Genomic DNA, 21,051 nt, shown 5'->3' with positions numbered 1-21,051 from the left:
CAAACCTTTATATTGACATGAAAAAGAAATGAACCAGTGTATCTACCATAATAGATATTAATAGGCACCCCAAGGACAGCAGTACACACTGTCTCACAATACTTCAGAAAGGCAGGAAAATCAAAGCAGTTCAGTATAGAGCAAACAAGGCTTTCAATAAGCTCCTTCTATATTAAAGGCTTGAGCAAAAAGGTTCAGAGACCTTCCAAGACAGGGAAGGCACCAGCACACACAATTCCCCTTGGACACAGAGGTTACAGCCACACTCCTATTGACCCTGATGAGACTATTTTGTACTGAAATGAATGCTGTTTGATTCAATGGGACTTCTTACAGATACAAATTGCTTTCCTTAATTGTGATGGGTAGAATGGAGGTAAGAGAACTGTGTTGGATCCTCAGTCTTTTTGTGTAGAGAAAAGAACAATTTCCTGAGCTGCAGGACTGAAATGTTCCACCCCATCAGGGAGGTAGGAGGTGTTTTTTTCATCTTTGATTTTAGGGTGGTTTTGTCCTAGTATTATTTCTGAACAAAGCATCCTTCATGTTAAAAAAACCCCACAAAAGCCACATGCAGCTGTCATCTTCTAATGTCTTTCAGTTATTACTGCAACAGTATTTAATTATCCTTTATCACCTGACCTGAGCCCATTACAGTTGATGAAAAAATTTTGTAGGCTTTTGACTAAGCCTATTATAACACAAAACTTCATCTCTCTTCCTCAATTTCAATTTGATATAGAACTACAGTACAATTTTAGCAAGTTCTATCCAAGAAAAGACAATTTACTGAGATTAAATTGCATCACACTCATCATACGCATTCTAGATGCATGGACTACACAAAATATCAGTTGAAGATTGTTTAAAGTAAAAACCATGCAAGCTAAATGAACAATTATTCAAACTATAAATTTAAAAATGTAGCAGTATTCAATGTGTGTCTGCCTGGCATGAAATAGGGATGAAAAGACAAGTGTTAAATAGTGACTATTGAGAATACACATGCAGAACATGGGGGTGTTCCTGTCCATGCTGTCCAAGCATGAGAAGCAACCTGTGAGTGGATTGGAGCTCACAGTGCTTTGGAGGTGATCCAAAGAACCAAGCAAGTCTAACACCCCTCAGCTTCATCCTTCTCCCTGCACAGCTTACATCATCACCAATAAACAATACTGCAGAGTGGGAGTCCAATCAATCTTTTCTTGACGTGTTCCACAGATCCTTCTCTGTGGAACGTGGTGTCATGACACACATGATAGCTTACACCGAATTATTTGACCAGAATTCCATTGATGGAAGAGATTCCCATCCATTCCTATTGCAGTTAAAGTTCATTCAGTGATTGTTACAATGACCTTCCAACTCCTGCTAAAAGTGACAGATTTTCTGTGCTTGTTATTAAAAAAAAAAAAACCAAACAAAACCACACACACCAAAAAAAAAACCCCTACTCTAATTCTCGGTTCTAAACAGAGAATTCTTTGAATAAATAGACAGAAAAATATTAGTTATTTGACTTTACATGCTGTAAGAATTATGAAATCCATTCTGATTTGGCATCTTAAATTGGCCACACTTGTTGAAACACCCAAGGCAAACCACTAATTTTTACCACTGCTATAGGGCTGCTGCAAAGGAAATGCATTCTGACAGACAAATTACAACCTCAGCTTCTATCAGCTTCTTTTGAGTACAGCAGTCAAGATCATGAAATGTTTAAATAACTAAAGGACTCAAACCACTTAGTATGTAACATTCTGACTTGGTAAGAACATAAACATAAAATTCAAGTTAAAATATTCCTTTTGTCCCTCTAGAATGGTTTAGTCCAAGAAATCTCATTTTGATTAAATAAAGAATATAGAATATGCCACATATGTTTTCAACAGTTACTAACTCAAGGGAATTAGTGAGTAATAGATCATTTAAATTCAAAAAGACAGAATTTCCCTTTTCAGCCAGCACTCCACACAGAATTATTTGAAATGGTGAGAGGACAGGGAATTGTTTCAATGCTTTTCACTAACTAGACAAGCTCAAACAGGTAAAAGACAAATTATACCTTTGGTGGGTAACTAACCAAAGCTCTCCCTGCCAAAAATTACAGCAGTGCCCCAGACTTGGAATGGTGCCACTGGAATATGGACAAACAGCCATGGCATAAAGGAAAACCCAAGCTCCTTTTAGGATTTTGCTGCATCTCCAGAGCCTGAGCAGCTGTGCTGCCCTTGGGGGGGCCCTGGGACTGCATCCCCAACACACACTGCCAGGTGCACAGCCCAGAGGGTGAAGGGTCAGAGGATGGGAAGGAGGGAGAGACTGGGGGAAAAAGCCACTAACTGCTGTCCTATCTCACAGGCTGGAGAAAAACCCTCCATCAGCCATGCTCTCTACTGGGAAAATTTGTTCCTCTTACTGTGTATTTCTGTACCTTATTTCCTATTTTGCTCAACACAAGCCAAGTTTCAGCATCATCTGTGTTTTAGTGCTTTCTTCTCAGCTGGGAGGACCTGTAATTGAACGTGTTTCTATTCATATGAAGGATTTAATGAGCTACCAATAAAATCTGCTATCAAAGGCAAACAGGCAAGCCATAAGGACAAAAATACATGCGCACCTCAGTTAAATTTCAAATACCCTGAGGATCTATATGAACTTTCATATAGATCCTGCCTTGTGTCTGTGTGAAATAGCATAATAGATAAAAATAAACCAATTAAAATCTAAGCCTTTTACTTGCTTAAATCTCCAGGTTCATCCACTGGAAGAGCTTTTACTCTGCCATGCCAGTGTGTTCCATGTAATGATGGCAACATAGGAACTGAATTTCCTTAAACTTTCCGACTATAATAAACAGCATGTTGCAGGAACAATATCTGATTCAGGAAACAAACAAAAAAAACCTGGACTGATGTTCTGTACTAAATAAAAACAGAGTATAAACAAAACTTTGTCAGAACGAACACACAAAAATCCAAACCCCACAAAAAAAAATAAATAAAAAACTATGAAATATTACATTCCCAACTATTTCTATGGCTCTTGCTTATCTTTTTCAACTATTTGTTTATTTTTTTCTTGAAGAAAATGAGTTTTCCCAGTTCAGATATTAACACAAATGGATACATTTCTTATGGGCCCAATCAATTTTACAAAATTATGGCTAAAAGAAACTGAATGATGTTCTTACTAAAAGGGTGAGCAGCAGAAAGCTGTGCTGTGGGCAGCCTCTTGCACCTGTGTGAGCTGCTCTGTGATCAGAAGGAAGGAGTTTTCTCTCGGGGTGAACAGAGCAGAACAAATGAACGACGCAGAGACTGGCTCTGCTTTGGGAGGTTTTAACTGCAGTACAGGGAAGGGTCCTTGAAAATTATGATATTTTTACTGGAGTAACTCATTTAACTCTGAAATTCCCTTTAAAAGCTCCAGCTGAAATAGCATAACAAATATGCAAAAATTAACTCCTCAGCTTGCTTTGGTTTCCGGTAATGTCAGAATTTTGAAGCATTTGAGGTATGGAGAAACAGCAGCTTTCCCTTAGTAACTGGTAAACATGGCCACACTGAACAGGTTCCCCAGGGAAGTGGTCACAGCCCCAAGCCTGACAGAGTTCAAGTGTCTGGACAAGGTTCTCAGGCACAGGGTGTGACTCTTGGGGTGTCCTGTGCAGGGCCAGGAGTTGGACTCAATGATCCTGACAGGTCCCTTCCAATTCAGCATATTCTGCAGTCCTATGATTAATGTATCTGCTAAATAACATTGCTGTCCTTCACACTATTTCATACTGCAGTATTTCAGGCAGTGTAGCCTCCAGCACAATATGAATGTCCTTGACAAATCTGTGGCAGTTCAACCAACAACAATGAGAAATATTTGACAGAGGAGGGAAAAATTTTGCAAAGCACATAGTACAGTTCAATGCAATTTGGTAGCTGTGCTGTGACCAGTCAGCTGTGGCACAACATGGCACAACAATCATTTCCACATGGACTTCATTCTTGCTCTACATCTGTACTCCAGCAACATGGAAAGGCTCTTTTGCTTGGAGATGTAACTTTAATAATAGAGAAGAGGGTGATGAAAATATCATATTTTGCCCTTACTGCTAATATATTTTAAAATAAGAAAATAATCAATAATAAAGTAATTTCCTTGACTCCTAGGGGAAGAAGTAGGAAAGCTCTGCATGATTTTCTGGATGACCTCAAATTCTTCTTTAATAGCTTTTCATTTATTATCAGACTAAAACTTGACACCTAAGATTGCTGATATATACCCTTTTTTGATATATACCCTTTTCTGCTGCTAGACTGACTCTCTTTACTTTCCCATATTGCATAGTACAGAAGAGAAATACATTTCAAGTTCTGCAGGATTCCAGTTTCACTGGCAGTGAAATTGTGATTTGACAAACAGGAACGGAATGGTATTCCACCACTCCCCAGGCCTTCAAGAACCTGGGATAAACACATTAGAAGGGCATTGCCATTGATTGCACAGTCCCACATATAACAGACAGTTACTGACAGTGACTTATTCTAGAAAATGTAAGATACTTCATGAAAATCCCATGAGAATGGAATTCTGTAACAGTTTAAAAAAATTACTAATACAACACATGCTCCTTAGATACCATATCAATATCTATACTCCTTTACACTTTTAAAGGGGAAAAAACCCCTAACCATGAACCTGCATGACTTCACACACCTTGCTAATTCAGGGCCTCTGCTGATTTACCAATTACCAGTGATGGGTCGTAAATGTTCTTGTCTAATACAGACTGAAAACTCTCATTGTGTGCAAATTACTAAATCAGCCCCCTTTCAGATGAGGAGGAAATTCCTGCCACTAATCCTCTTCCAATAATTTCATCTCAAAAGAAGTCAAAAATTGTTATATACTGGAAAACTCATAATGACTTTTCCACTCTGTGACAGGCACACACTTGCCAGGGTGCATGGGGTCCTTTATTTGGATCATTGCAATAGAGAAAGACAAATAAGCTGTAAAACTGAGATTTCTTTTAATTTTTTTTGTATCTATAATGTTCTTTACTACTGGCATAAGAGAAAAAAGAATGTCTCATATGTGTAGCCTCACATAAAGGGGATATTCAAAGTGCAGAGTAAGAAACTCATTAGATCTTTAAAACTGTAAAAGGCTAGGTATTCATATATCAAAATGTTAAAAATATACACTCTGCTCCAGAAATTTACATTCCCTCTCTGACAAAAGCGGAGAAAAAAATAGACTAATTAGATGAAATATCTATAATCAGTTTGCTAAAGAACCTTACCTACTCAACTTTTTTAAGAACATCTATAGTATCACACTCTCAATTATTATACCTTTTTCTCCTTACAAATGTATTCTACTGGTGAGATTTATTCATGAAGGGAGAGGTCTATGCCCTAAGAAAGACAAATGACAGAACACATTAACTCATAAGAGGGAGCTTTTTGAGGGTTATTTAGCAACTCACTGATTCTCCATATTTTTGTCATGCACAACAGTGGCTTTATTCTAGAAGATGAAATCCCCATCCTAGGTACTCTAGGTAGCTTTACAGAACTGCACTTCCCCAAGAATATTTTATTGTGACCATAAATAAGTATTTGTAGAGTACCAGAGATAATTGATGTTAGCTGAGAGTAACTCTGTTAATAACAGCTCCTTCCAATGCTCTAAATAAAATTTATTTATGGCCACCCAGGAACCATATAAAACACAGTATACACACAACTACAGACATCAAAAACTGGTTAAATAAATGATGTTTCATTTGCATGTGAAGGTAATAAACATTCTTGCATTTGCTGAATTTATTTGTGCCTTACATCACTCTCTGGCTCCCCAGCAGTACATAAGTCTCTGCATCCTCATGAGAATTCTAGCATTTCCTGACTCTTCAGAACTCTTTATATCCCCAGGATTCTTCTCCCATACTACCTCTACATTAGTTACTAGAATTCCTATATCTATTTTCACTCATATCTCTTTTTTAAAGTAACACAATTTTTCTTACCAGCCTTTAAGCCTTTCTAAAATCCTAAATATATATTGACAAAATATAAATATTGACTCTCTTTAAATTAGGGTCAGTAAAGCCACTGGCTTAGTCTTGCTTTGCATCAGATACTCCATGTAGGGTTTACAAAGTTGAGAGATAAGCATTAGGTATTTTTCCAGATGCCAGTACAATGTGCAGCAGCATGCCATTAACAAGGATTTTCAGATCTCTGTGTACAAATACTGCACACAAGCACCTTGGACATCCCAAGGCATTAACTGCTACCTGCAGAGTTAAAGCTCTGGAGTTAAAGAAATGTGCTTAAAAATTTATATGCTATCTTTGAATATAATACTAATTACATTAAAGATGAGTTTACTTCTAAACTTTGATATTCATGAAGATTTACATCAGACCTCTCTTCTCCGACTTATTACTCAAAAGACAAAGTATACCTACTCAAACTTAATCACATGATACTAAAATGCTTTCTTCAGCCATCGCTCCACAATTTTTCTCCTAGCATGAAAAACAATTCTGATTTCACTTTTTTTAGCGCTCACTTTTTTTTTTTATATTCACATATGTTCACCTTCTACTTAATTTATCCCAAGTGCCCTTGGTCTAGATATGCTTTATGCTCTTATATGCATGTGTTCAGCAATTTTCCACTTCTAGGATACCTTCCTGCATTAAGTAGAGCCAGAACTAAAAATCAGCTGAAACACCTTTGAATACAATTAATCTTTTCAACATCATATATCACAGGATTTTGAGTACCAGAAGAAAAGGAATGCTCCTCACTTGTGATGTTCTAAGGACCTGCTCACACAAGGAACTGACTTCTAAGAAAGATGCAAATGTCAGGGGAGAGTGCTGTCCTGAACAGACTTCTTATGTGAGCACTTCTGTACTGAAATGAAAATGTTCACATACCAAGCTGAACAGTTTCCCCTGTAGGTAAACTCCAAGCGAGCAACCCCAGGAGCAAGTGCAGGTCCCCAAGCTTCATGATAAGTTGGTCATGTTTTCTGGGTGGCTCATTTTTATTACAAATGCTCTAGATCAAATAAATACCAACACTTTGGAGGAGCAGACTACATTAAACAGAGCCCCAGCAGATAAAGCCATGCCCTGACACAGCACAGATTTATTCCAGCATCACAGGCAGCACAAGAGGGGCTGAGCCTTCCCCTCTGCTGCTCACTCACGCTGACCCACTCAACAGTGCCTGTGCTGAGGCTGGTGTCCAAAACTGGATCAGAGCTCTCTTTGTGCAAAGATGCCTCCAAAAGGGAGGGCAGGAACAAGAGAGCCTGGAGGAGAAACCTCTCAGGCTTCTCATGAAGTGACAGCCTCACACCTGCTATCCGTGAGGTCCCCCAGTCTGATGTCTCCTACAAAACCCACCAAAAGAAATTCATTTCTTTTCAGACTCTCTAAAAGCACAGTTCTTTTTATAAATCTTCATTAAAATGCATTTAGAACCCATTCTACGCTATACTAATTTCTTTTTTGAGGTCCTGGAAGGTCCTTTCTTTTAGACCCACAAAACAACCAGGTCTTTAAAGAAAACACCACAGGTATTCACTTAAATGTAATAACTGGCTCAAACACTCAAGATTGTCCTTTCCCAAATCAGAGATGGAGGGAATCATTCACAAGCAGGAAAAATTACTGAAGCAGCTGCTGAAAGGCCTAGCAAGGAAGACTAGGAAAATGCTTGTCTCTCAACTACTAGCTGTGGTTTAATACTAGAATATTTCATGCCCCCTTAGACTGTCAACTTTTTACTTTTCATAAATGCATTCACCTAAGTTGTCTGAATGGGATCTTTTTACTCCCTAGCTTCAAACATTAAAGAATTTTTGCAAAACTGTGTGTTTGTACTTCATGTTCTCTGGTGTCTATTTTTTAAAAAAGCTTAAGTAAATATGTATTTTTGATCTAATTTTCTAAACACTTTCTTTCATCCTCTCTCTCTGTACTCCACATGCTTTGCTCAATACAAAGATCACTAACAGGCTAAGGCATGAATGTGATGTGTGTTTCCAGGATCAATTAAAGCCCCCAAGAAATCATATCAAATAACAGGGACTAAGGGCTTAATATATTAAAAAATCCAAAAGATTTTTCATATTTACAAGTATATTCTCCTTTTATTTTTGAACAAGTGTCTACTTACTGTGCATAATCTATAATTTGTGCTATTAGTAGAATGCCAGAGAAATGTGGAAAAATATTCAAAATACACAAAAAAAAAAAACCCCACACTTTTCTTTAAGGGAGAAAAAACTGAAAACAACAAAAACCTCTTCTAGGAATTATGAAAGAGCTGTGTCCAAGCTCCTCTTATTTCAGGCTTGGCATCAGCCAAGAAGCACCTTTCCTAAAAAGGCAGATTTTTGGCAGACACAGCAATGCCAAAGCAACAAACAGGAAGGTCAGCACAAACACTGCTGGACAATTCATCAGAATTTGGAAAACCACAAATTTTATGTTCAAAACTGCAAAGGTTTAACAGAAAACAAATATATTCTTAAGCATTATGTATTCATGACAATGTTTCCTAAATCTTACTAAAAAGCTACAAAAAAAAAAAAATTCCTTTTTAAAAGAGGCTTTTGAGGGGTAAGGAGCACAGTATGTGAGGAACCCAACCCTGCTCAGAGTGTGTTGCAGTGGGGAAAAAAATCTGAGAAGTTTCAAATGGAAACCATTACAGTTAAAAAACTCTCCCTTCATTGAAACAGAAATGTTGATTTTTCAATTTTACATTCTAGTGTTACTAAAACCAGACATTTTTATGAATTCCTCTAACCTTACCTTGCAGATTCTTTTTTGTCATTCCACTTGAATTTTTATTATGTTTTTGTATGTTTATTTTGTTCCTACTAAACATTCAGCTACGATACATTTATTCTATGCTCCTGTCACTTCCCAATCGCTTTAGATTATTTTCTTGCCAAACAAGTATAAAAAAGTCATTTCTGCTTCACAGGTGCCACTCATGTGGAACTAAACTAAATCAAACAACAATTAACAATATGTTAATGAGCTAAGCCAGAAGTTTAATGGAGATTAAAAAAGCATTTCTAGCAGTTATAGTGAGGAGATTATTTTAAACAAAAGCTTCCTGCAGCTAAACACATCACATAAACAATAAATTCCAGTTTGTGATTACAAAAATTGATTTTTATTTGCAATAATTTGCAAATTTAGCAAAAGGCAGAGACTAGAAATGGAGCATTTCCTGCTACAGATAAAGCGGAAACTTATTCATCTAGTAAAAAGTGGAGCATAGCAACCATAAAACACAGGGGTTCTGGCAAGTGATCACCACACCTGGTACTATATTAATAGGCAAAACCCTAGCAGAAGGTATAGTTATTTCAAACTGAAGTTAATGAAACACTGGCTTCAGAGAGACCAGAGTCTCTGACAACAAGAAATGAGATCTCAAGTTATGAGCTAAAAATATACCTGATATTACAAAAACCAGGTGGTTAATACATCTTAAGTAGGTATATATCTTGTTAGTATAAATCCTGTTAACATTAATCTCCATTTTCATAAACACATTTTAGCTCCCCCTCATTTGCTGATTTGAATTCTACAATTATTTACATGAAGAAGTATTAGGCAAAGGAAGGTTAGGTTAGAAATCTCCAGAAATATTTATGAATATTTTTTTTCATCCTCCACAAACTCTTTTAATAGTATTTAATACTAAAACTAAAAAAGAAACATAACACAAAAAGTTATTTAGCTAAGAAATATTTAGTTTAGAAAATTACTGCATTGATTACAGTTTTGAACTCCTCATTACAGTTCCTGACCATTCATGCTCTCTAAGTCTCAAGAGGAGCCAGCAGTGGTGTCCCCAGCACACAAATGGTGGGAGACACCTGACTGGGCAGGCTTGTTGTCTGGAATTCAGAGTGGAAATTAAATTCACCCTTGCCCCAATGGCAGCTTCACCCACTGCTGCAAGATGCAGACTCTGTGTGTGGCACACGTGGGGAAAGGACTTTGGCAACATCTGTGACCATTCGTGGCCACCACCAACGTTCTGCGTTTCGCTACCAGATACACACAAGCTCATTGGGATGCATCAGTTTCCCTGAATTCCCAAAAGATCTTTGATGCCCAAATAACATTTTTTCTTGCTAAAGACAAAACCATTTCAGCCATTTTATGGTTGTCATTTATATCTCCTATCTTGTTTATTAATGGTTTTAATTCTGCCTAGAACTCTTTGTAAATGTTTTTCTTAATGTAGTCAACTCATTTGTCTGGCATGGACTTTTCTGTTTGTCTATTATCCATATGTTCATCAAACCCAAAATATAATTGACTGCAAGCTTATTTGCATGGCTTCCCATCTGTCCCTGTCAAGTAAACTTTGTTTTATTATTTACTAATCGGGAAGTAACCTTCTGTGCTCTTGAAAAATGAATCAGTCACCTCCATTAGGTAATTTATTGTCCTATTAAATTTCTAAGGCAGATACTGCTTTGCAAAGGAGGGCCCTACTATCAGCAGTTATTAAGGGAGAAGAAGCACATAGGAACAGCACTGGTCTGCACAACAGTTTCTACTTCCTTATAGTTGATTAAATTTTTGTCTTTGTCTAGAGGCTCCACAAGATACTTCATTATCATTCTGTAATTCAAACTAAAAAAAAAATAAAAAAATTATAACATACACAGGAATTGCAACGTCATGGTATTATAAAGTCATTCCTGGAATGATGCCACAGTTCATCTGGTTAATAAGTATGGAGACCTAATTTCTTCCAATACACATATATTTAATAGATAAAATCTTGTTCCTACTAGCACTTAACACATACCAAAATTAGATTTATAAATGAAAAGTGAAATTAACTTCAGATTGCTTTATAATTGTGCAGCAAGTAGGATTTGCTTCATTTAGACCATGCACACCAATTGCAGCCATAACCCTGACTCCACAGCCTCTGAATGGATCCAAGACAGCAGTTGTGCCACTTAAGGTAGAAAGCAGAAGGCTATCATTCCCCAAAGGAAACAGCAAGATCTATAACTTATCTTTGCATATAAAGAGGAAAATACCTCTTTAAGAGTGAGGGAAACCTATAGTAGCAAACAAGGAGGGCAGGCAAATACAGCACGTGTGAGCAATCCTCATTCACTCAGCTGGCAGCCAACAGCTTTCACCAGCAGCAAAGGGTGGTAAGTTAGGCTTCAGCACTCTTGTACAACTCTGTGTTCTACCAAAATTGAACATAAAAAAGAAACTGGAGAAGTGCCTGGTAACAAAAATTCACTTCCCTGAGGTTTCTGAAAACTAACAGGGTGTAGAGCTGTGATCTCCATTACAGCAGAGGTGCTGTGTGCAAAGGCATTTAAAAAGCAGCAGCACAGAAACAATGTAGTGTGAGGTGTTATACACCACGTCCCTGGCAGCAGGGCCAGATTCAAACATTGCAAAACTCTGCTTTGGCAATGAGACCACAAGCACGTGAACACTGTCTGAAAGTATGCACAAATATTTATCCTATCTACACAAATGGGATCAGCAACCTTTATGTTTGAAGGATATTTCTTTACACCAAGCAGAAATAATCAATTAAGCTTTTAATTAATTCCTAAACAGCAAGACTTACTGGTGCATTTACTTAGCTCGGAAGCAGATCACGTCTGGGTCTTGTTTCTGCCCCTCATATGCTACTATGGGTAAAAACAGAATATTCCCCCAAGGTTGATTTGCACTGCAGGGGTATCTCCAAGCAAAGCTGGAAAAATTTATTACCTGTTTCAGCTGAGCAAAAGACCCACAAAAAATGAATCCATACAGACACTCCCCAAACAGCATCAATACACGTTTTCCTGCTATAAATTCAGCCCAAGTTTGTTATGACACAGGAGCTGACTGGCATTGCTTTTGACTGATTTTGTAGCTTAGGTCAGACTCTCAAGCAATCAGGCTCTGTTTCCAATCAAGAGCTTTGGACTTAGCTAAAGAAACACATAAATGTATTTGGATACAAACATGAAAAGGAAATATGTACCTAAATAAGTATATATATACACATCTATATACACACACAGAGACACCAGTTTGACTCACTGTTGATAGAAGTCCGTGTTGTCTGAGAAAATGCTGAGTATTCAGATGCAGGCTTTGCTCACTGCCAGAAACTAAAGAGTAATTTATCCCCTCAGCTCTCCTTTCTGTGTGCCACAGAGGAGGAGAGGAGCACACTGCCACCATTTCAGGCTTGTTCTGACACACTGGACTGGGAAGCAAACACCAAAGTGGCTTCCTTGGAAAACTTATTTGGCCATGCTTTGTGGAGTGACATGGTGCTTTTTTACTCCCCCTTCCCAAAGGACCTGGGAAGAGGAAGACAGAATTAGTGGCCTCACTGAGCCACTTTGTGCCCCAGGAAGAGAAGCAGAAGGGGCAGGGCTCAGCAGTGACACTGCTTTGCACAGAGCAGCCCAGCCCAGTGTATGGTGCATTTCCTCACAGTCTTCCAAAAGTTAGAATTTGAACTTAGCTAAGTATTTCTTGGATTTGAGTGTGTATTTACAATATATGGTGTAGAAAATAAATGTGAAATGAAATAAAAAAGTTAATGTAGACATCTTAGACAGGTATACCTTCTCCCTTTAAATAAACACAGTTCTGTGGGAGTCCTCAGTGAATAACAACCAAATAAAAACTTGGCAATCTACCTTTATGTGTTCTTATACATTACAACTCATAAATCTGCAATATCAACACAAAATGTCCTCAGAGAGACTGCAACCACCCAGAAAAAACACAGAAATTTTTTGGCTTCTCTTAATTTTTAAAAGTGCATAGTTGTTGGCATACTTGTCTAGCATTTCAGAAATTCAATTAAAAAACACCTTTTGCATTGTTCCCAGATTTTGCAAACCTGCTCCTTTGAAATACAGGGTGCTGTGAATGGAAGTTTTTATGGATACTGAACACACACACCTGAGCACAAATTAAAATAAAGGCATCCTATGGCCAGTGGTACCTGGGCAGTGGCCTTGCTTCCAGCAGCATCCTGAGGTCCTTTGCCAAGGCTGTACCAGACTTCAGATCCCTGACTGACATAACCCAGCTCGCTCCCATCTCTAGGCACTGCTGTGTGATTTGATGCTCTGCCTGCAGGCTGATCTGTGCTCTCTGAGGCTCCCTGCTCTCAGGCAGGGCACTGCAGCCTCTGCTCAGTCTGGGTGTGCTCCTGGCCAGGTGTCACAGGCAGGTCCCTGCTCAGCTGCGGCCACTGCTCGGAGCCCAGGCAGGCAATCCCAGCTGGTGATGGAACCCCAGCTGCAGCCAGAGCAACCAGCACCTTGCACGCTTGAAACACTGAGCTAAAGCTGGAGGTGCTAAAGCCAGTGTGAAAGAGTCTGCAGGATTAGATGTGCAGACTACTTAGCAAGATTTCCTCAGCCACAACAGACTGAAAATAAAAATCATGAAGTGATGAATTCCTCAGGATGCTGCTCTAATCAGCGGGGTTTACAAAAGCACATCCTACCTGCGAACTGCACTCAAACATGGAATTATTTAATCAAAAGGAAATTTAAGTGCTTGAAAGGAAATAAAGGTTTTATTATCTGCAGGCAATTGTTCAGTTCTAGTGTTCTCATTCATTGTCTGGGGGAACTGAGGTGATCATGAATATATTCTGCTGTCACTTCCACTACAGATGCAAGCTAACCACTGAAATATCAGAACTATTTTTTTTTGGTCCTGCTTAACTGCAACATCTTCTATCACTGTAAAACATTAATTGCCCAAGGACAATCAATCAAAAACTAAATTAAAATCAGACATCAAGATTTCCATGTCACAGGCTCATTTTCCTTATGTTAAAGGTGATCAAAGTTCATTGAAGCCCAAAAGTAAGGTGAGGAAAATTAGGCCCTGCAAAAATGAACAAAAACGTTTAGGCAATATGTGGGGTTTAGTTAGTGTTGCAGCACAAGCAGCCCAAGAATCAGCTGAATGTATTCTATAACAATAACCAAAAAACCAACCAAACAACAACAAAAGAAATAGAAAGCCTATTGCAAAATAAATACAAGGCATTAGTGTAGGATTTAATGGAGGATTATTTTAAGCATCACTTTGACAGAAGTTTGGTGGAGTTTTTTCATTTGATTTTTCTTTTAATTTTACATTCATCTTTGTTGCCAAGCTCTTGCTTCAGAGTGGGAAAGACCATTATGCACCTGTTGCTCAAGACTGACAAAATGACAATTTATGATCGTTGCTCAGCACATCTGATTCCAGTATAGAACAGGAAGAGTAAAGAAATTCTCACATATTCCACATCCTCTAGATGAAAAAAAAAAAAAAGAAAGAAAGAAAGAATAGAACACCAGTCTGCAAAGGCTTATCTTATTGAATTAATATTGACTCAAAGGTAAATTCATTCAATGTACTCCATATTTTACTTCTGTATAGATTATATTTATGCTATACTTTCATCATCCTGATTTTTGTTTGCTGACATACTTGATTTAGGTGTGATTTTGACTCTCAAATGGTTACATAATCCTCCTTTCACAGTCCATTATGTTAACCCAAATCTACAAAAACACGATAATTTCAGTCTTAGGGCAGTTCAGAGACATTAAATATTCAAAAGTTCCCCTTTTAGCTGCTGAGTGACTCCTGAATAACCATTAAAAAACAAAAAAAGCCACCATCTAATAGATGCAATTGTAAAAAAATCACTGGCATATGCAGACATTGCTTTATTTCACACTCAGTTGTTACCCTCTTTTGGCAGTGACAAAGTGACAAAATGAAGGGAGAATGAAGCACCTGAACTCTGCTATCATAACACAGATGCTGGATCCAGTGAACGATGCAGAGCAGGTCAAGTGTACCCTGTCTGTGCTGCCCCCAGAGAGGGTGCCTGGCATATCTGCAGCTGCAGGGGCAGAGGTTGCTGCGTGTAGCAGTGTGACCTACATTTAAGGTGCACATGCCCTCTACATTTTCAGTAAACCAGTAACCTGCAATTAACATTTCAAATGCAAAATGTACTGCAGAGGGGCGGTGCTGTTCAACCTACTCTGTCACAAGCAATCATCATTTCCCAGCCCTTACACCACCAAGGCACATGCATAAAACATATTTCTTTATCTGTTAGCATCCTCAGATTTCTGCCACCTTGCTGGGTCTAGCATCACACTGACAAACTGAGACTCCTTTGACCACACGAGCATAAACAAACGTAACAAAAAAAAACCCAGCTGTATGAACAAAGGCCTTGTGGAGAGAAAAGAAAATATACAGGTGTAAACAACAGAAAATTTATAGAGTGTGCATGGAGAGGCAAGGCTGAATTCTGCAGACCACTGGGAGCACTCCCCTTATTCCACCTGCAGCACCAAAAGATCAGAGCCTGGACAGATAATTGCCCTGTGTTATGTAAGGTGGTGGTTTTGGGGTCGAGCTGACAGAACTGCTTTAGTTCATGGACCAGCTCCTCAATTGTGACTTCTGGCAGAACCAGAATAGGAGGTAAATCAGCCTGTTCTTATCTCCTCCGGTATCAGAGAGCTGAATCCATTTGGGCAGGATTGTGTTTATTTGTTATGGATGAAGAAATGCTTGCCTGACTGCCTGTAGAACTGAAAAGAGAGAATCTGACTTCCAGGTGAGGTTTGCCATCTCCTTGTCACACACCTGCTTCCCACTCACCCGACTGCTGAGTGCTCACAGGGACTCAGGCAATTCCCCAGATATTTGGAGGTCTGGCAAGTGCCAGTTGCTCCCACTGTCTCAGGCTGACAGCCTTGGCCAGTCCCTGAGACACCTCAGCTGGGAAGGAAACAGGGGTGGGAGCACAAGCTTAAAAGTACTGATGTAACACAAGTACAAATGAACACAAGCATAAAGACAAACTAATTGAAAAGCCTTAAATCCTTTGAAATGCATTTAAAGAGTTATTTAAAGAAGCCAAAGGTAAAGACAATTTGAAAGCGGTCACCAGTGCCAGCAATATAAGAAAAAAAATTCACTATTTGTTGTATTGAAGACTTGTGGACATAATTTTACTGTGATGGCACTATTGAATGCTCTCTGTAGAAGTGTGTTAAAACTGCACTGTTAAATGTTTGGATGTTCACATTTATATAACATTCTGTGAAGATCCTAGGAAGGCTGAAGAAATGATACACTTTAGAGACAACACAAAAAAATTATATCCACAAAGTTCAGCAGTGGTTTGGCAGCTAAGAAGAACACAATTGAAAAAAAAATCACCAAAAAGTAACCAGGTAAGTGAAAAGTAGGCCTAGCTCAAACATTACCCAGAGGATCTGTGCTATTTTTTTTTTATTTCTGTGACACATCACAAGGGACCAGATGCTCCAGAGTAAAACAGGACTGGGTCAGATCCTGATTTTAGTGAGGAACACTGACTGCAGCCCCAAAAGTAAAACACTGAGGTGAAATACTTTGTGTTTCCCACAGATTTCATCTTGGAGAGTCAGTGAGTTGCTGACCAGGATACACAGATTTAACAAGCCTTGATGCAATTTGCTGCATCATCAAAATCACCAGATGTGCACAAGAGTAAAAGAGTTGCATCAAAACCAAACATTGACCATCTATCATATAGAAACATTTAGAAATGTAGAAATCATCATGAAAATTGTAGGCACAGTATATGATCCAGGAAACCAGGCAGGCATAAAACTAAAATATGGAGAAAAGCTTATTATATTTTTATGGTCTGCTCACATGCCTAAAATAATATTTTACTGAAACTAGGTCAGAAAGCTCAGAATCTTACAGGATCAAATGCAGGAAAAGAAACAATATTAGGACTAAAAAGAGAACTGGTGAAAAAGTCAGGTCCTGTTTTTGAAGTGCTCATAACATGTTTTCAACATATCCAGTCTCTAGGCTGCACAACTAGTTCTACAGACATCTTACACTTCTTTTAAAAGAAAACTTTTAATTTGTTTTTCTCTTGAGATATATAGATATAATTCCATCAGATTGACCAGGCATGAGGTTATGGTCTATGGAAAGCAAAAGCTCAGCTGGAGTTGAGACTTAATTACCAAGAGCAAAGAGAGATTCTACAGCCACACTGGTGGTAAAATATTCACCTCAGAGTTCTCCTCCAGCTTTCAGTTGCAGTTGGAACTGAGGTTCCTTCCAACCTGAATCACCCTATGATGTTACTACTTTTAATACTAACTATTCTATTAAGTAATAGTAGCATTTAGTAACTTAGTTAAATTAATTTATATTAGTTGGAAGTACATAGATAAAAGCACAAAATTAAATAAAGTGAAAAATATATGCATGATTCAGAAACAAATTGGGTGAGAATAAATGTTTAAAATTTGCTTTTTATAAGTGTTCTCTATTTTGTTCGTATCTACAATTTTTTCAGTCATTTGTATTCCATGAATACCCTAATGACCAATTAATCCAAAATTCATCTGTCATTTTTGCATGTATTCATACAGTGCTCATTACAAGCCCATTGGAGCACTGAGGTCCTTTAGAAACCCATAAACTTCTACCATCTTCCTGATGTTTCAAAGTTTCTGCTCACTCTCCAAGAGGACGCAACAAAAGACATTTTGATGTACTGGGTAAAACCTTTGGCCTATTTTAATCTGTGGTAAAAATTCTGTTAACATCCGTGTCCCTGGATATTATTGCATATCATTCCAAGTCAGGGGCCAGACAGATACAGAGAGTGCAGAGCACCACTCTCCTGCAAAGCAGCCAGCTTCAGCTGTGGGGGAACATAGGAGGAATATACTGGATGAAGAAATTGAAATTGCACAAGTCTCTCTCTACAGACTAGTCCTTGTTTGCAAGAGTTGATGATTCTATGACTGCCATATAAACATTGAGTTAAATTGAACCAGAAGTTGCCTGAACCAAGAGCAGTATGAAATAATCCTTCCAGATGGGAACTCTAAATATAACATTTCTAACCCTGATACAATAAACAGTGTGCAAACAGATAGACACCTTATTTAGACACACATTAACACATTTTTGGGAGAAAATGTGTGTTTCATGACAGTTCTATTCAGTTCTTTTCAAATGAATGATGAATTGCTTGTGCTTTTAAAAACAGTGAACTGGGAAGCTAAACTAAATAGAGATGTGTGCCCTCCATACCTTCTGAAGCATAGTTTTATGTCATTTAAAAGGAAAACATTGGAAGGAACACAGCAATATGTAAACAGTCTTTTCATTGCTAGAACTGCCTGTTTCCCGCAGGCTCCTCTGTGCTAACAGCAGCCTCATAAGCAGAACGGTCCTCAGAAAGGAGAAAAAGGGGTTGAAATCCAAATACTTCTTTGAAATTTCAGCAAGATGTAGAAAGGTAGAAAAACCTGAGCTCCGAAGTGAGACAGACCCACACAAACCAGATCAGCTCTGAATTCTCTTGATCCAGCCAGGAGAAAACTGTAACCACATGACAATACCCACACAGAAGATGGAACAGGTAGAAGTACTAAGAACTTAGCCCTCTAGCCCAAGAACTTAAAAATCTTTAATTGCCACTCACAAGAGCAGTGATTTCAACTTCTTCCTGCAGTTCTTCATACTATTATTTCTACATCTATCACACGTGGTGAATCTTCTGGGACTGTAAGATCACAAAACACTTCATAACAAAACTGTGTTAAATCTGTTGAAACTCCAGTGTACATGTTAATATTTGCCCTTGCAGAGGAGTTATGGAAACTTCTGTGCTTGACCCTGATATTAAGCCAATTCACAAATACTACTCTTTGTGGGATGTTTTTGCTTTTCCTTGGAAGCAAAATTTCAGCCTGTTTACTTCATTTAAATGCATACATTTGTTCCTTGAGTCAAAACAGTAGTTCTGGCATACAAATTTGAAGTACTATTTCCCTGCCAGAGGTATACCAAGTGAAAGCAGAGTTATATAAATATTCAATTCCTATGTTACATTATTCCTCATTCTAAGCTCATGGATTCCTGACACTGAGACCTCTAGGTCACATTTTTGGAGTCCCCTGGCTCACACAAAAGAAACCTGCACTAAAGAGATATCAAACATTAAAAAGTTTGGTTTTTCTCTAATATATCTCTCTGCAATCAGGAGTGAAAATTATTTTCCACGAGACAATGGCTCAGGCAAAAAAAACTCAGCCTGTGCCCTGGGAATTTGTGGGTAACACCTCAGGATTCCAGCCCTGAGCCCTTATGCTTCACATCCCTGTGCTGGGACTTCACACCAGGACAGCAGTGTACATTATGGATTTCCTAAAGAACATCAGGACAAGGAAAAGCCATCATTTCATCCAGCCTATGTTCTCCAGAACAGTAATGTTTTCTTTTCAGTACCCCTGGTCAATGCTGGTGACCCCAAAGGGTGGGAAGAATTAAAAAAGCTTAAAAGCAGGAACAGAAAACAAAGATCAGAACAAACACTTAACAAGACAAGGATTGAATGCCTGGAGAGCAGTACAGCAAGGCCAGCCACAGCAGCAGATTAAACAGAGGCACAAGCCTCAGTTTAATCACAGGTTTATATAGTATGACTGTCTCTATCCAACCAGTAGAATTTTAATCATCAGTTTCCTGTTTTTCTTCCCTGTTATTTTGATCTCAACATGCTTCCAACCTGTCAGGTATTAGGGATTTAAAGCTTAATTAGTTATGAACAGGAATAAGTTGGATTTCACTACGGAATTTCACACTTACTGATTATAATCACAGAAAAATAAAATAGAAATCTAAAATATGATCCTAGAGTGACAAAACTGGAAATTATTCTAATGATTTTTCCAAATTCTTACTGTAAACTTATTGGAAACTGCCATTTCCAAACTAGTTGTAGTAAAAGGCATCAGACTAAGCCCAGGAAACCTGGATTCAATTCCCAATCTCATGTAAATCTGAAGAGTCATTTTCCTAAACTTAAAAGGAGGGACTGCTTCTCTAACAGTTCCTTATTTCCCAGGCTTGCCTGCACAATCCTGCTTTGATTTGTTCTAAGCTTGGGGAAGAGCACAGGCTTGAGAACCTCTCCAGCAGCACGTGTTTGACACTTGAAGAACACACCAAGCAGCTGCTGTTTCCTCTTTCTCAGCAAGGATTCCACAGTTACCCAGGCAGCACAGAAAAACACTCACTAGAGAGAAGTGGGACAGAAAATCTTAAAGAAGTAAAGCTTTTGGGGAAATACCATTTTTAACACCGATTAAGAAAATTTTACAGGAAATATCAGACAGGAAAAAAAACTTAGATCAAATTAGCTGGGGTGTACTGATTCTTGCCAATATTTTTCTGTTTACCTTCTATTTTTGTTCCTCTCCTGGTAGCCCTTCATATTTCTGTTTCAAATTTTCAAGTTTCTATTGCTTTGCATATACAAAATATCCTTAAAGAATGGAAAGAGAATTCTGCAGTACACTCTCCTTCCCCAAGCTATTTGCTATCCAAATCTCCAGCTAATAAGATGCTCTTCACCAAGAGGTTGCTAAATCACATCTCCCTCCAAAAGTGACATGCAACTGAGTGAGTGCTGCAAGCTCTCAGCTTGAGACAGAAATTGTGGATAAGACAAGGATAAGCAGTATATTTAGTTAGCCATTAATCTGGGCTACGAACACAGACCAGCAGGAAAATTGCCTTTCACTACCACTTCCTGCAGTTACAGCTACATTTTATAAATGTAACCATTAGCATGTTCTACTCCAGGCTAAGGGAGACAACCATAACCCAGAACACAAACAGTGTGTAACACTTCAACAGAAAATGCTTTCTTTTTAAGGGAAACAAAAGGTGAAATTCACTTGAATAATGCGCATTGATACTGACTCTTCCTTGAGTGAGTTATGTACAGCATCCATCAAAACTGAGTGTGAGGAAGAAAATGAATTTATGGATGCATGAACAATGAACATTTCTTATGTTTTATAGATCTGTGGCCACTCTGGGAGGAATTTAAGCAGGAGGGAACATGCTGGTTACTGCACAGTTGAGACACAACTTAA

At 38.3% G+C, this 21,051-nt stretch overlaps 1 long non-coding RNA gene across 1 annotated transcript in view; it reads right to left on the bottom strand.

Moving 5' to 3' along the window:
• Positions 1-12,581, bottom strand: part of LOC119704511 — a 147,957-nt gene extending 135,376 nt beyond the window's left edge. Inside the window, exon 1 of the long non-coding RNA XR_005257981.1 lies at positions 12,131-12,581. This is a non-coding gene — a long non-coding RNA (uncharacterized LOC119704511). The remainder of the gene's footprint in view (positions 1-12,130) is intronic.
• Positions 12,582-21,051: the final 8,470 nt, after the last annotated feature.

Source organism: Motacilla alba, chromosome 9 (genome assembly GCF_015832195.1).
Source record: "Motacilla alba alba isolate MOTALB_02 chromosome 9, Motacilla_alba_V1.0_pri, whole genome shotgun sequence".
Classification (NCBI taxonomy): domain Eukaryota; kingdom Metazoa; phylum Chordata; class Aves; order Passeriformes; family Motacillidae; genus Motacilla; species Motacilla alba.
This window is presented reverse-complemented; position numbering and strand designations above follow the sequence as displayed.